Source organism: Falco biarmicus, chromosome 11, assembly GCF_023638135.1.
Source record: "Falco biarmicus isolate bFalBia1 chromosome 11, bFalBia1.pri, whole genome shotgun sequence".
Classification (NCBI taxonomy): Eukaryota; Metazoa; Chordata; class Aves; order Falconiformes; family Falconidae; genus Falco; species Falco biarmicus.
Window position 1 is genome coordinate 20,876,051 of NC_079298.1, and position 17,298 is coordinate 20,893,348.

At 37.1% G+C, this 17,298-nt stretch overlaps 1 protein-coding gene across 11 annotated transcripts in view; it reads right to left on the bottom strand.

The window, feature by feature from the left end:
- The window catches only part of ZNF644 (zinc finger protein 644), an 81,314-nt gene that overhangs the window by 33,010 nt on the left and 31,006 nt on the right, over positions 1-17,298 (bottom strand). The window contains exon 1 of one of the 11 annotated variants that reach the window (XM_056356420.1): positions 1,549-4,990. The exons of the other annotated variants lie outside the window; for them this stretch is intronic. The gene's annotated coding sequence lies outside the window, so the exon portion shown is untranslated. Of the gene's footprint in view, positions 1-1,548; positions 4,991-17,298 lie in introns of those variants that run through there. 11 annotated transcript variants of the gene reach the window in all.

Genomic DNA, 17,298 nt, shown 5'->3' on the forward strand with positions numbered 1-17,298 from the left:
TCATACCAAATATACACATGCTATTAAACTATGTGGGCAGAACAGGGAAAAAAACATTGCATGGCAAGAAAAGCTGTGCTGCATTTTCTGCTAGTGCCTTCAAAGTCAGCCACCTTAAGTTCCCTGAACGGGGAATGAAACACAGAGAGGTAACGGTTACAAATGAAAGCGCTTTTTAAATCTTTCTAGCAAAAACAATTGACATATCTGAGATTAAGTGTCAGAGGGTTTTAAACCTAGGCCTCACTAATTCCTTGCCTTTCCTAGGACAAAGTTGCATTTATTATTTTTAAGGCTAGTCCACCCATTTTAAAAACATAATTTTCTTTGCCTTCATGAAAGCTGATTAATGTCAGATTAAATGCTCTAATATCAGTTTTGCTCATGGATCTTTAACAGAACTAACTATACAAGAAGATTTTTCACCTCCTAGTTGGGAGATATCAGACTATATAACGTTTGGAAGAGACTTTGGAAGTCACTGAAGCTGCACAAAACCAAGAATGAATCTGAGCACAGCTCTCTACAGAACTGGGACTTCTAACGAGGACACAGCAACTAGCATACAGCATTACAGAGAGGCCTATTCATATCTAAACTAATGTATCCATCACCAAAATGAACTCTGAAAGAAATACCTATCCTCACCTACTGCTTAAGATTCCTTCCTTCAATTTACTCACACCAAGCTTTTTGATTCTGAGTTCCCTAGTCAATGCGTAACTATCTCAAAGCCACCTGCCCAAATTACAAAGACAGACAGGTAAGGAAAGGCAGACCTTTCAATAAAGTCTTTCTGGGCAATACAAAGCAACAGAAGACAAGTCTTCAAGCTCCTTTCCCTAGCTCCAGGATAATTTCCTAACTTTACATGAAACTGCAGCCTTTAAGCATTAATGTTATTCAAAACACATGCTCATTTCTCAAATAAGGTGTATTACAGAAAAAAATTAAAATTCTTTAGTCGGGTTTTAAAGTAGATAATCATGTGCCTGGAGAAGCAAAAGTGTTATTTTCAAACAGCAATGGAGCCTTGATGTATGTTACAGAATATAAATGTAAAGCTACAGTTAAAAATGCCCACAAAATACACCTGCACATACGAAGACCCAAAACACCTTTCAAAAAATGGGAAAGAAGGTCTATGCAGGCGTTACATTATCAAACACTAAGATGGGCACTAACCCAGACATCTCAGTAAACCTGTGCACTTTGGCTGGCCCTTCTTTCACTGCAAGAACACCAATGCCTCTGCCCCTGTGCGAAATGATCTCACACCACCACTGTAACAATTCTTGTATCTTCTGAACATTGCAGTTAGCTAAACATTAGCAATAACTGTTCTCAACATAGATTTCATGGTTTGTGATTCAAGTGCTGACAGGATCTTTGCATCAAAGGATTGAGCCAAACAACTGTAGATCACTGTGGTAATACAGCAGGCTGCCGTACAACCCATGACTTACCCTAACAGCTTTTCCATGGAAACACATTACTTCAGACCAACCAATTTAATTTACTCTGTTGACATAAAATGGAAAGTCTTACCCTACACCACCTATTTGGAGGGCAGGTAGTCTTGTGTTCACTGAATGTGCTCTTTGGAAGAATTTAAATGCAAGTACTCTTGAATGTAGTAACTATTCTTTGGTTCACAGGAAGCTTACAGACCACTTTGGGGATAAATCCAGGGTTACTCTGTATCTACATCTGGCACAGAGGAAAAGAGAAGGGAACAGAAAAGATGGGCCATCATATTCTGGATATTTTCCAGCTGAAGGAAAGGTGACAAGTTTCACAAAATCATCAGCAAGCAAACTGCTGAAGGACCAAAAGTCTGACCACTGCAGCCCTGTGTTCCAAACTTCAAAGGGCCCGGCAGAATTAACCACCTTTTTTTGGATTTCAAACCCACTAGTGTTCCAAGCTCCACCCAAGAGTAAACAGTAGGCACAGCAGCATGCAAACATCTCGATGAAGGCAATGCAATCCACATCAAGACACCAGATCTTTAGCCCAAACTACTGATAGCATTGAGACTCTCACTGGTTTAAGTGACTCAACTCAGAGTACTTAAGAACACTCACCTCTCAAAGGTCTTTCTGCTGTCAAGGAATACTCCTCTCACTCCAGCAGAAACAACTGAACTCTAACACCTATGATTCATTTCAAGGGTGTTGGCATTTGGAATAACTGAGCACCTGAATTTTTTCAGCAGCAAATCCAAGAGAGGTATTTCTCCAAGCCTCTTAAGCAAAGGCAAAGATGTCAAAATCACAGATGCTTTGGCTCTGATTTTCCTGTCTTAATTCTCAATACCAGGAAAAGGAGTGAGAATGAAAGCCGCTCTCCATCACCAGGTAATAAAGGCAGCATCAAAAGGGACTCAGAAGCAAGTAAGAAATGTAGTTACAGAGCATTCACCTTGCGGCCTCACCATTCCAAGAGTGAAAAGGGGCCCACAGCAGGTACAAGGACTGCTATGAAGTGGTTAAGCTTCTGATCACTGATAAACAGCTGCTTGTTCCGATAAGGGCAGAGAACAGGAAGAGGAAGAAAACTGCCATGGTGGAGATGGGTGATATCTCAAGTGTACCCCCAGTGATACTACAGAAACACAGAGGGGCGGACAGCGCTTTAAAAGCACAAGTGTTTCTCATTGATTGGTGAACATCTAAGGCTGGTTCAGTGCTAGCAATGATCACCTTGCCCAGTGACACAAAAAAAAGCAGCATACCAGTGATACTCCTCTTCATGCAACACATGAAAAAGGCCAAAGCAGGCACAAGAAGTTCTCCAGTCTGTATGCAATGACAGAGTTGTATCTGTGGGATTGCTCAGCGACACAACCACCCCTCAAGTGTATCTGAGCTACAGAGACACACAGATCCTCAAAAGGCATTTGTTTGACGAATAATTTAAAAGGCTGTATATACAGGCTGTAAAGTAATTGCTACAGATAATCACACTAGACTAGTTAAATTTTTTAATCTTTCTGGCTGCTAGAGAAGAGCTACGAAAGCTTCTATAATACTGCTTTCCCAAGTAAACAAGTTACAGTTGCTACTTCAAAATTCAGGTTCATAAAGAACAACCAAGAGAACAACTTTCACACCCATAAAGAGAGCAAAGGCTTTATCCATGACTCTTGCATCAAGCTCATAACCATTCATAATACAAGGTTTATATAAAGACAATTAATCTGAGTTAAAATGTGAGTTACTACACAGAATTTGCCTAACTACTCCTCCTGTCATTAGAGTTGGATCTTATGTCAAGACTGAATGTAATTTTATTCATTTTCTACTTATATTAGGGCCCTGCTTGCTGTAATCAAGTATCTCCTGTAACTTGCCCCTCTCTGAAAAAAAAAGTTTGAGAAACTAGAATGCAAAGGTACACAACAAATAAATAAAGTCTGCAGTCCTGATGAGTTTTGACCTATTCACCTACTACTTAGCCCTTACTTCCTAACAGATGTTATAAATCTAACTGGGAAAAGACATGTAACTATCTTTTAACCACCACCTTCTCCAGTTGCAGTCAGGAACATAATTCATGGACAAGTTTTTTAGTAGTTTCTTCTGTTTGCTTGGGTTATTTTTGTTGTTGTTTGGTTTTTTTAGAGAGTTGTAATGTAATACAAAACTAACTTTTGCCCCTATAGCTGATTATGCTTGTAGGGGAAGGAAGGAAGGGCAAGAAACAAAGGCTGGAATAAACTATACTATACAAACTACTTTTATTGGTATAAGCTGCGGCTAAGCAGTCTATCTCAGCAGCTTAACAAAGACACAACAAAAGGCTTGCAACTGTAGTCTTGACTTAAGTAGTTTCCAGGACTTACAAAATTTGATTAGTTGGTTGGGTGTGGCATTTACATTTATTAGGATACTGCCATCCCAGCATTAAAATATGCTAAATTCAAAAGTCAGGGGTTGAGAGGGCCTAGGGGGACAGAATTTCATTCTAGTGTCTGATGCAGCTCTGGAAAACATCCATAATCTTACAGAAATCTAATAATCCTAAGAATCAGTGCTGGAAAGCAGAGATTACTCTAAGAAAAAGCCCAGACGAAGCTCCAGCTAAAATTGTACATGCAACTATCAAGGATAAAATAATTTCAGAACAGGACTGAAAAAGCAAAAACTTAGCTGACAACAGTCTCCCAAATTAGTTAATACAGCTGAAAAGCTCTTTATATACAAGCCTATACTGCCATTTTCCCAACATGTAGTCAGCAATAACCTTGTCTGTACAAAATGTAGTTACCTGCTTTCTGTTTGCAGAAGGAGCTTTGATAGTCTTTGATTTCTATTAAAAAGTGTAAAAATAACAATCTACATTCAGTACCCACAAATACCTAGAACTAACATCCACTGTAGATTAATTTAAATAATCACTTGAATTTAAACATGAGGTTTTCTAAAATCACAAATTAATTCCCTTTGAGAATTTCTAAAACTTCTCTCAATCTATACTACTCCAACCTTAGTTTAACCAACTGAATTGTAAGTGCCATAATTAAATTTATCAAAATTAAGTTTGCGAAGGAAAAATATCAATCTACTTACAGTAGTTAATGCAAAACAATATTTAAGTGCAGGTACCCTACTGAAGCCTGAATGATCCACAAGTCAAATTAAGCAAGAACTTAACACTTCACAACATGAAGAGACAAAATTTAAGTCCTTTTACTGGAGATGTTTCTGACTTCAAAGAATCTGCAGCGACTGAACAAAAGCAAGCAAGCAAGGGACTGCAAGAGAGAAGACTGCCTCCTGCATTTTGAATCTCCTGCTAGATTTTGAGAGTTATCTGAAAAATAGTTCAAAGGAGTTACAGTTCTTCCTTTGTCTATTTATCACAGTAAAAGCCACATGCACAGTTCCCAAAGCTGTGGTAGGGCTTTCACGTGGAAGTGTTGAAATCTCTCATTTTTCTGCTCAGAGAAAGTTTTGCTTTTTGACAACACCCCGTATGGGACAGTGAAGCACTTCAAGGAAGTCACTTATGTGACAGCATAAGAAATGAACACAACTAATCATACCTCAGCCTGTGATGCTGTTTCAGTCCAGACAAGAAGATTACAAGTAGATGAATGCAACATTAATAGGAGTATCACAACAGGGAAAAAAGTAGTCGAGAGAGTAGACTGAATGGAAGAAAAGAACTGGTGTTTTAACCATCAATTAAATCAAACAACAGATTTAATTATTTCAAAAATCTGTGTTATGTAAATGAAAAACAATTGAAAAGCCACCAGAGGGAAAAATACTCTTTGTAGACTGGTGTTTGGACTAACAAAACATATATTGGTCAAAAATTTCTCCATCACTAAACAAGTAAAGAAGCAAGCATTTAAAGGTATACACAACAGGCACACAATAAAGATGAAAAGGTGTCTACAGAAAAGGGGAAAAGAACTTAAGAGCTCTTTACTTTGGGCATACGTTATCCAGTAAAGCAAATACGTAACTATCAATATACAAATGAAAGTCAATGTACAAATGAAAGCATCATAAAAGCACTAAACTGAAGCATCAGTTTAAAGATGGAGTTCTGAAAACATTTAGAACTTCAAGGCATTAAGAGAAAAAATGTTGTTTCTGAAGGTACTTAATGCAGTTTCCCTTCATCTAAGATTAGGTGTAACATTCTAAGTACCACTGCCATTTAATAATAAGTTTACAGCCCATCAATATCAAACTAAATTGAATGGCATGCTTCATAATGAGAATTACCATAAGCAATAAGCTGCAGAGAAATAATTCACCTTCTTTTATCATTTATCTACTGGTTTAAGCTACAGAACAACATACCACTTGCATAATAAAACACCTGTAGATTTTCAGTCACTCATCAGCCTATTTATCTTGATCACATGAACTAGCTGCATTTATATACCTTAAATATAACAGCTTTTCTCAAATAGGAAAAGCTTAAAGCACAGAATGACATCATCTCTCCATTCCACTCCAAACTACTAATAGCACTGTACATAACCTTGGCATCATCCTTGAACACTTCTCCATTCATTATGCTGTCAGCAAAATCTCATCAATACATTATGTGTGCAGGAACTGCCTCTACCCTTCAGCTATGGAATCATTCCTTCCTCCAGTCTGAATTACTACCATATATTCCTTCACCATATCGTCACATAAGCTTTACATCCAGCACCCCAAAATACAGTGACATACTCTCTGACTATACACACTGCACAAATGCACTCCAGGAAACAGTTACATGAGATCTTGCCTACCTCACAGGAACTGATTATGGTTTCTTACAAATTTCTAGTCCAAGTCTGCATAACCAGTTTCTCAGCTGAAACAAAGTAATCAGAAATCCAAAACAGAAAACTTCCTCAGTGAAGTGTCTTCCTGAAGAACCAACAGCCTTAATTAAAAAATGCCATTCAATTAAAAAAAAACCAAAAACCAAAAACCAAAACCAAAAGCCCAAGGAAACAGATATCTGAGGCAATACCTTCCATGTGCTCATTTTAAGAAAACAGCCTGTCACATTTCAAGGTATTTTTAAAATACCTAACTGTACAGTGGTGTTAAGACATTTGTAGTGTCATCCTCTGCTTTCTACAAACCCACAGAATTTTAATAAAAACACCAAGGAGGCAAAGCTAAGTATTAAGAATAAAAAAAGTTCAGGTTAAGATTGTGTACACCAAATTACTACATCCCCTTTTGTGTATCACCAAGCAGCCACATTCTATTGTCCAAATCACTGTCTTTACATACTACACATTCTTCTACAACTTAACAGCTTCATTTTATGTATTTGGCACATATGCCTGTAAATGAGGTAGGATTCCACTGAAATCAGTCAGAAGACTGTTTCGTACAAGATACCAAAGGAAGGTATCAAATAAGGTTGTAAAATAAAAATAATACATACATTCAATCAAAATAAATAAAGCGTGTGTGCTACTTGAGAAATACCATGGTTTAAATACAGATACTTACCTTCCAAGTCATAGGCAACCATGTATTTTAGATGCATACTTTAATTATTAAAGGCCACCTTAATTTTTACCAATGACCCCTGAATAATCTTTCATAACTCTCCTGAATAGGTAACAGTTTATCAGCTCCATATCTACTGAATGAATCCAGTGCCTTTTTCAGCCAGGAAATCTGACAGAGGACTTCACCAACCTTGCCCCAAAACTGAAATAACTACAGAAAAATGCCATCTGCTATAGGTATATAGGACACATCACACATACGGGACTTTGAAGAAGAGCAGACACAGTTTGTTATCAGTCCATACCTGCCATGGAATCTGCTACCTGTGGAATCCTGATATACACAGAAATGCATCAATTAATCTTCACACATTCACTGCACTTCACTTATCCCTTTCCTGATGTACTGCATTACACACCTCAAATTCTTCAGCATAACTGCACCCTTCCCTATTCATAAAAAAACCTGCAAAAAGTTTATTCCACAATACATACACTTACATCCTTATAAAATAAAATACAATGCAGATCCCTGAGCAGATTCCACCCTAGAATCCAATCCTTATTTATAAATCTTCACACAGGATTCAAGTTGGCCATATATTTTTTTTAATCTCAAAATACAGAAATATCTTAAACAAAAGCTTTGCTGCACGAAAAAAACCCCATATTAAAAATAAGGGGTTAATTTCTGAAAGCCAGAATTATGTTACCAGAGACCGCGTAGTTTGTGAAACAGTATCACAGTTTTTTTAAAAAAATACTACCAAAAAAGATCAATACTTTGTACAGGTTTTTCTCCCCTGCAAGTTGTTTTATAAGGACATTATGTTAATTAATACAATTTTAAACCATTACACATTTTTTTTGGCTAGAAAAAGCAATAATTAGGTTTTAAAAAATATTTACTAGAAATCAGTTTTTCCAATAAATAGATTGGTATTTTAAAACAAGAAGCCTGATGATATCCATTAATATCTAAATGGATTTAAATCTCTGTTCCCATTAAGGACACTTACTTAAAAGCAGTACCTCGCACAGCATTTCTAGTAGTAGTTAAAGCAGCACATTAATAGTCAAGCTCTGTTGTTACTGTAGCAACAATGATTTCTGGTAGCCATTTTCTTTTCAGCTTTAACACTGTTCCAAAGCCAACAGTCCTTACTGCAATCTCTGTTTAAACCCAATGGCGGCAAAGTGCTCAGCAGTTTTCTTGACATACTTCAGGCATCTGCCTCTAGATTGTCTACTTCATCTGATGTACTTACCTAACAGTATTCTCTAACCCTGGACCCGACACAATTTCAGTTTATGCTAATGAAAACATAACAGCATGGTAGTCCACTTCAAAAAACCCGACAACAACGAAACCCGCCTACATTTAGGAGACTAAGCAGTTTGCAGGACACTGGAAGAGAACTGCAGCGATGCAATTCACTATTTTAACCTGCAGGCTCCAAGAACACAGTCTGAATTTTATGTGTTTAGAAAACAGTTTCTGCAGTCTTGAAAATGACAACACCTGAAGAACTTTCCTGGCTTTCTTAAGACTGCAATGCATTTTTTAAAAAGGGTTGAACCTAAATTCCTACAGCTCAAAATTAGTGATAAATGACACTATTTTCACTTTGTTCTTCCAAAAAACCTCCTTGTATCACAACAGTTTTTTGGAAGAAAGCAATGGTGGGAGGGCACTAACAAGAAAGTAAAATACAGAAACATTCGTAACAGCAATGAAGGGAAATAATGAACTGGTATTAGGGCGTAAGTACCCCCTACAAAACAGGATCCTAAGTCCAAATTCAGTTCCTCACAAGTTTGTTCCAGTTGAACGGGTAGCTATGCTGGGATCACGAGCTCTAATGCCTGCTGTTGTCTGTCTAGACAGCACTTCTGACACTTCCCGTAGACCACGGCAGGAAAGTGAATCTGTTCATAGTCTCAGAGGAAATGTATTTTCTATGCATGTGAAAATGTAAAATCTAACAAAAATTTCCTGGAGATGTCATGCACACTTACATTTCCTTAAGTATTCATAAACCGCTGCTTATAAACTAGTAATAAATACCTCGCATGTAAGGGCTTAAACTTAAAATGAAGGTAGGTTTATGCTGAACTCTGAATTGATGTGACTGAGATTTTATTCTGATATCCTTATGACGGTAACGTCCAGCAGAGGACAGAGCAGATGCTCTGGAGTATTAGCGTCTTTAAACACCACTGCTAACTCCCAAAGAGCCTGCCAGCTTATCAGAGGACTAAGCTGTCACTACAATGAACATTCCAGTATGAAGAAAATAACCATATAAAACAATGACCTAAAAATATACATTCCAGTACTGTCATTTTTCCTGCAATAGTTTTCTCCAAATAAAATTACATATATTTTACACAATATTATTCAACTACTGATTATCAGAACTGAAGTAAAGCTACAAAATACTTTGCTTTCTAATTGGGTTTGTATACACACTATTACTCATGATCTATGAAAGATCACTTTGGAGAGTCGCATACATACAAGCAGTAACGTAAAGCCTTTCCTTCATTTTTCAGGAGTCTGCTTTTTGATGACAGGATTGGTTTTGTTGAAGGAGTAAAGTTAGAATGCTGTCAATGCTACCACCTTAATAGCTATTGAAAATGTTTTTAAAAATAAGTAAAAATCCATTCCTCACTGAACTACTCAGTGTTCACTCTTGGGTTTGGTGGCACTTTAAGCTTCCAACATTGTCCATCACCTACATAAATAGCAAAAAAACCCATTTCCTATTTTAGATAAGCTGTAGCAATGTGACATATTTAAACCAACTGTGTCTTATTTTTACATCTTTATGCTAGATAGCTGCAGTAAGGTTTAGTGGTTTTTATTATTATTAAATAGGAACAACCCACATCTCACAACCCAGATTATACTACCACACCTGACAAGCAAGCCAAGGCAAAAGCCTCCACACACCTCTCTGAAACGTAGTTTGAGACCACTAGTTACCATTTTGAAGACTCCATTGAATCATTCACACACCACCACCACAACAGACCTGCTCTGGCACAACATCCATGTCTCATCAGCAAGCTCCTATTCATGCTCCCTGTGTTCAGTCAGGCAGTGTCCACAAGTTTTATTACTAACACACTTAGTTTAACACAATTAATCACCATACTGGTCTGTTTCCTATAGTATTTTCAAGTGTTGTGTCGAGCCTTTGCTCAAAAATTATTCTATGAAAAGCATTAAGCTATGAAGCAGATATTCTCAAGATCTTCCCCAAGGTCTCTTTACCCAAGTTATGCAGTACCTTAAGATCTACTTTCTACACTGTTTAATAAACTACTACGGAGTCTTCATGTCAGATTGCAAGGTGTAAGCAACACCTAGGACTTCTAACAGTCCTAGGCAGGCTTCGCTTCAAGGTCAGGGCTTCATTAATCTTTCTCTCTTCAAACCTGAACCCTTTAAATGCGTATGGACTTTGTCCCACTGTTCACTTCCTTTTGCTTAGCCATCAATTGCGCAAAAGCTTTCTATCTTTGATTCCTTCACTATTTGAATTAATTCTGCCAAACACATGACAACCAATGGACAAACCGAGTTCTTCCAGCTTGTGTTTTTTCAGTAATATCTGGGATTTCAGGTGTCAGCATGCAGCGTTTCATGCAGAGACTTACCTCCATTCACTTGCATACACACAGTAAAGTACGCTGGGTTTTACTGCCTTCTCACACCTGCAAATATGTATTCTGTGGCCTAGATTCCACTAGCTATGATGATACACAACCAATAAACTGAGGCAAGGCATACAGATTCTAACAGGTATATTTAAGGGTCACGAAATAACTGCCACACCACAAACCAAAATACTTTATATCACATGTGTCTGGCCACTTTATCACCACGGATCTGGTCATGTGACATGCATTGCTACTCATATGAAATACTGATCTCATGATAAAAGTGCTGATGTCTCCATCATATGACAAATTACAGCAGCGAATACCCTTGTTCTGCCTACAGGAAAGCATCCTTCTGGTACATGTCCAAAGAAGTCCTAAAAGACAACAGTAAAAAGCACACCACATTGTCTGTCCTCACCTGTGCATAACCAGCCCACTGGCTGTCCCTTAGGCACCTAATCTGGCTGGAGCTAAAAAAAAACCAAACCAAAAAACAAAAAAAACATACACTTAGTTTGTCAGTTTTCCTGACCAAAACAGATTTTCCAACCAAACTTTCAAAAAGTAGCCCAAGAAACAGAAGAGACAAGATATATACACTCTAAGCTCATTTCAGACACTTTACAATGGATTACAGGGATAGTATAAAAGAACCACATCTGCATAGGCTCAGGTTGTATAAATTCAAGAGTATAAAACAAATATATAGTCAGTTGGCACAAACCATTCTCATAATGACTCAATTTCAGAATATAGACACGAATGCCAGTTTTTTAACTGAGGCAAAGAAACCTGCACGTCTCCCATGCCTCCCTTTCACCATAAAGAACACCGAAACAGAAATATTTTCTTCTAGCAAGTGAACAGCGTACATTATTTGCACTAATAACAAAGCTTCTTAAAACTAATGAAAGTGAGCACCTAAGATAAAGGAAACTGTCATCTTGGATACCCACGGTTAAAGCAAAACAACCGCCATAATACCTCCTGCAAAGGCTTCATAAATTCACAGATATTGACTAATATGTACCAAAATCTTAAGTTGCCTACATCAACAGAGGTTCTGTGCCTACTTTTAGGGCTGTAAGTACAGCTGACTATTTGCCAACTGACTGGCCCCTGAGCTACTATCTTAGCTCATTACTGGGAATTTTGCAAACATACAAATTAGATCTTTCAAGGTTGGCTCCAGTATTTCACGTTTGGTTTTCGCCATAACACTGAAAAAACTATAATCAACACCAAATGCTGAGAGAGTATCTATGAATGTGAAATCTTCTGGTTTAAATGGATTAAAGGAGAGAAACTTTTCCTTAAGTTCCTGGATGATATATAGAAGCATATTTAATTACAGCAGTTCTGACTAAAATGCTCAGAACTCACTCAGTTCCCACTTAATTTTAAACAGCTTCAGAAAAAATAAGAGCCATGAACTCTTCTCCAGAACTCTGTTAAAAATACAGAAATACATAAGGTATTATTACAAATTTAAGAAATAACCTGCCCTTATCCCCAAGTTCACAAAACTAAAGAAAATTCAGAAAACAAATAAACCGGAAAACGAAGTTACAGAACAGATCAAGTTCTCTGAAGTAAGACTTCAGAATACCCTAAACAAACCTATTCCTTGACTATACTTAAGCCTATCAGAAAATTGCTGGGAATTTACAGTACTTAGCAGAAAACAACATGGTATTCGTGTCTTTAATTTTTTATGCGGTATATCCAGTCATAAAATACTTCATATTTGTACTGAAGGTAAGAGAAAAAAAAATGAGGGGGAGTTGGGGTGGTTTTTCTGTTGATTTCTGGTTTTGGGATGGGTTTTTTGGGGTTCATTTTTGGTTTTGGTGTGGGTGGTTTTTTTACACTAATAAGACTGCCCTATTAACAACAAAGTGTGAATTCTGAATAGAAAACTATTGGTAACAAAAGGTTACACTTTAGTATTTTTGCACTCTTTCAAATAAGCTGTTGATTAACATCATACAGATTTGGTTTTCATTTCTGAATGCTAAAATCTCATTTAAGGTCAGGAAGAAATGCTAATGAATCTACAGTGACAGGAAACATGAAGAACAAGGACAACCTCAAGAATGTAAAAAAGTGCACTTTCTCCTGCTGAAAATAGCATTCCAGAAAATTACTTAAACTGGAAGAGAAGTTAAGGTAACACCGTCTGGTGGAATGAAACTGAAGTTCACAGAGAGGTTACTTGGCATAAAATCACCCTGGGTACTAGTATTAATATTCCTAAGTTGGAAGAAGCGGCACTTCTGTGTGAAGAGACAAAGCCATTTATATAGGAACTTTTCAGGCAAAGTCTGTCCTCTGCTGAAAATACAGTTTCAAATAACATGCCAACTTACAGTAGGAACAGCAACAAACTGAAAAAATGCTCCCCTTCTCTATCCTCCCTATCAATTACCACAGGGGAACACAGAATCTAGTGTCTTTGGTGAAGACATCTAAGAACATCCATAAGAATACACAGTTTCTTTGCAAACAAAATAATCATAAATATAACAAACACTTCAATAACCTACAACCACGGTTTTGGTGGTTTGGAGCCTAATTTTAGGATATAAATTCTATAAAGTTCCTACTTCTGACTCAAAAGATAAATTTGGAAAATTAAGTTAATATTAGAGATAGTTTCTGAAACTCTACTGCCACAAAACTGTTGTATGTGCCTACATCTGAAGATGAAGAAAGATATTGGCAGCAAACATAAATATTAAGGGCTTTTTTGAAAAAGTAGTCAAGAATTGTCTCACATAGTGCTCCTAGGAGAGCCGAGTGGAATCAGAAGCAAAGAGCAGAAATATTCAGAGGACAGCCACTCAAGAAGACAAAACACAAAGTTTAAAAAAAGCAACCTGCCACCCAGAACATGCTATGAAAAGCAGCAAAACAAAACAGAAAACCAAACCAGAAAAAACCCCAACCCCAACAAACCATAACTGCTACCCATCACCCCACTGACTGCAGCCAGACAAGAAACAGATACCCAACACTTCCTAGCAGCAGCCGCAAGGAGCAGCTTTGGAGTTGTCACACTTTCAAAGCAAACTTAAGTAACAGTTTTCCAAAAGCAGTTCCCTGACTTCCTTTGTATGCTTTTTTTGGAAAGAAATCTTGGGTGCAAAGAGCCACACTGGGAAAGTAGATGGGATAAAGCACAACTCATGCTATAAACACACCAAATTATTATTCTGTGAAGATGCAGGAAAGAGGGATTCATTACTACTTTTCACCATTACAACGATCACATAAGGAATTCCTCATTTCTTTCACTCAAACTAAAAAAGGATGCATCAGGTAAATCCTGTAAATAAGGGTAAATTATACAAGACATATACCTTCCACCTTCTTTTGCTTGTGTTCTATCACTTTGCTGTGGAAAGTATTTTTACAAGGGAGTGCTAAAAGTTGGCCCGGAAAACAGGAAAGTTGCAATGATCTCAATCCCCGTCTTCACCTACAATTGGGCAAATCAATAAGGCACCTGTAATTCCTTCCATCCCATTTCCCAAGATGCATTATTTCCCCCACTCCCGCTGCTCTGTGAAGACTGTAACATTATCAAGTTCTTCATATATAGCAAGCAAAAAATATAATCATTCAAATACTTGCTACAAATGTCCCTTTAAAAAAAACAACTGACTACAACTTCTACTTTTTTTAATTTTCACTCAGAAGAGAGTAAAATTGTACTCCAGTCTCCAAAACTCCAAAGCTGTTGTAAGTATGCTAAGTACTTAACTTGCAATGTTAAGCATACTGAAAATTGTTACTACACACTAACAATAGGCCTGAAGTATTCCAAAGCCCCACAACCTGACCTTTACGCCGATTTAAGCACAAACTCTGCATCCTCTGGATTAAGTTTCAAGAAATACTGAATTACCAAATATCCCATCACATCGTCCTTCAACTAGTCAATTATATGTAAGATTAAGCACTCTGTATCAATCAATAAATGTCAACTAGAGATTTACCACTTCTAATAGCTGGATTTAGTCACATTTGAAACGAGCAGTTCCCAAACCAAAAGTATCACAATTACATCTACTGGAGCGAGAGTTCTCTGTATCACCAAGTTTGCTCAGAAATATTACATCAGTTAATACTTGGTGTAACCAAAACCAAAAAAATGCACACTCACTGTTAAGCCACTGTCTTCCCCCCCTTCAACCTCATTGGCAATATAAGGGCATTGCTGCAACATTTTATCAACATAACAGCTGCTGTGTACAGCTGACCAGTGACAGAAATGCAGCACAACTTGTTATTTTTTAAAAAATTATTTCCTTACTTTTCAATTTAAAAAATCTTGCTCTCCTTTAGCGAAGCAACACCCCTTATGAGTAAATACCATAGAATTTTGGGTAGACTTTGTACCAAGACGAAATACTCATTACATGCCACTGCACCGCATACTAGGTAACATGACTGATACCATGACTATCATGCTTGTTTTTTTGAAAAAACACACATTAGAAGTTTATGCAAACTCATTACATGGTCTTTCTTGACAGACAGCTGTGATTTGAGCATCAAATTACATCTCACAGTATTACTGTAACTGCAGAGATGCATTGTATTTATGTCCATTTTCACGTAGCTGGGGAAGATGGAGTGACCATTTCACACCCTCACCTACCCAACGTGGGCATGATCTTTCTACCATCACCGCTTGTGTGAATGGTTCCTATTAACCGACACAAGTTTTGATTTAAGGGGCACAATGTATACAGGCGTGGAAGTGTATGTGCCTTTTTTTTTTTTTTTAATTAAGCACAAAAAGGGAATCTTTTCACGATGCTATGAACTACATGTAATCCTTTAACCCAGACAGACAGCCCAGTAGTATCTTTATGTATACAAGCCAGAATGACCGTTAACATTTCCCTTGGGTAACTTAAGCTCTTTTCCCAATAGCTATATGAAGTCTGCACTTACATTAAAAAAAAAAAGAGTGGCAAGGAAAAATGTTAATTATCAAAAATCAGCTTAGAGTGCTCAAGAAGATAAATGAACACATTTTTAGAAAAGACAAACTTGTTTTGGTTTATTTCATCAGGGATTTCTTTACATTCTGAAGTAGAGTGGACACTTTTCATCTCAAGGAATTGGGCTTCAGAGGCTATGCCAACTTAAAGTGAGTGCAACATTGTTCTGATATAACCTAATTTTATTAGACAATTTTCCTCCCAAACTCTGAATACATAATACAGTATAGTCACAATCCAGGGCAGAGGAAAATAATTCAATTTGGCTTAAAACAACTGCATCATTATAGTGCATTTGGTATTAAAATAATAAAACAAGTATCTTAAGGCAGTCCTCTGATAGCTACATGACTTGAACTTCATTGACAAAAAGTTGCTTGAAAATGTAAAAACATCTGAAAGTGAGTTACCAACTAGCCAAACAAACACAGCCAATCAGCAAGTGCTCAAAGACCTTTAATTCAAACCAACTTCAGGTGAAACTGCACTGCAAGTTTCCATGTTTCTTCCAGTTTGAAGTTCTCAGATCTTTTGCAAGCTGGTAAGAAGTCTCAAAGTGTTTGAAATTAATAACTGTGTACTCGTACCCGTGTGTTTTATTATTACAGAGAACTTTATTCCCTTTTCAGTTCTGTTTTCTCCAGAAGTGACTTCAAAAGGTTTGAATCAAAAAAACCCCCTATACATGCTAGTAAGTTCTGCTAATATCTGCAAGTGTAAGCACAAACTATTCCACAAGAAATTCCACTGACAACCCCTGAATTCAGTGCCCATGTTGAAATTCAGCCTACACTATTATTTTAAAGTGGAAGGCATTGCCACTATTGTTTAACGTCCTGTTTATTCAGTTGCTGATGGTCCTATTTCAATCAATTGTTGCTGTACTAAAGAACCCACACAAGGATGCTCTAAGTGATCAGTACCTTTTCCTCCTACTGGCCAGGTCACCTGTACAGATTTCAAGACAGTAGTATTATCTTTTAACGTTCACTCAATAACTTTCATACACATTTTCCTAGGCATATTCCTTCTAGTGCTACTTGGTATAAACTTGATGCTGGACTTTATGAAACTAAAAAAAAGAAAAAGGTCAAAGTGGTACAGCTTTACTCTGATTTTGTTACAATGATACTTGTCAAGGATTAATTTTTTTTAATATAAAAAATACCATACAGGTTAGAGAAAACAAAAGAATAAAATGTATCTATAAAAACAAAGTTTCTTGGTTGACATTAACAAGAACTTTTTTTTCCTCTGAAAGACTCCAGTTTCTTGGGTAGATTTCTTATGAAAAAAAAAAAAAAAATCTAATTTGAATGAATGCTAGATGTCAGAAGAAACAATTCTAAGACACTATTTTGAAGAGTAATTTCAATTCTCGCTGTAATTCTTGTATAACTGCACCACATTCCCCTGCAGTTACATTAGACAGGTCTGCACCATCAGCTTTGAATATAAGTCAGTGTAATAGGATTGTCACACTGCACTGCTCCTCCACACACTCTGCTTGAACTCCTCTCCAATAAGAGAACTGCTGCATTTTCTCTGCATCTAAGTGACCCAGTAAAAGCTTCTCCAGATCTATTTTGCATTGTCTAATCAGCCCATTTATTCTGCCCT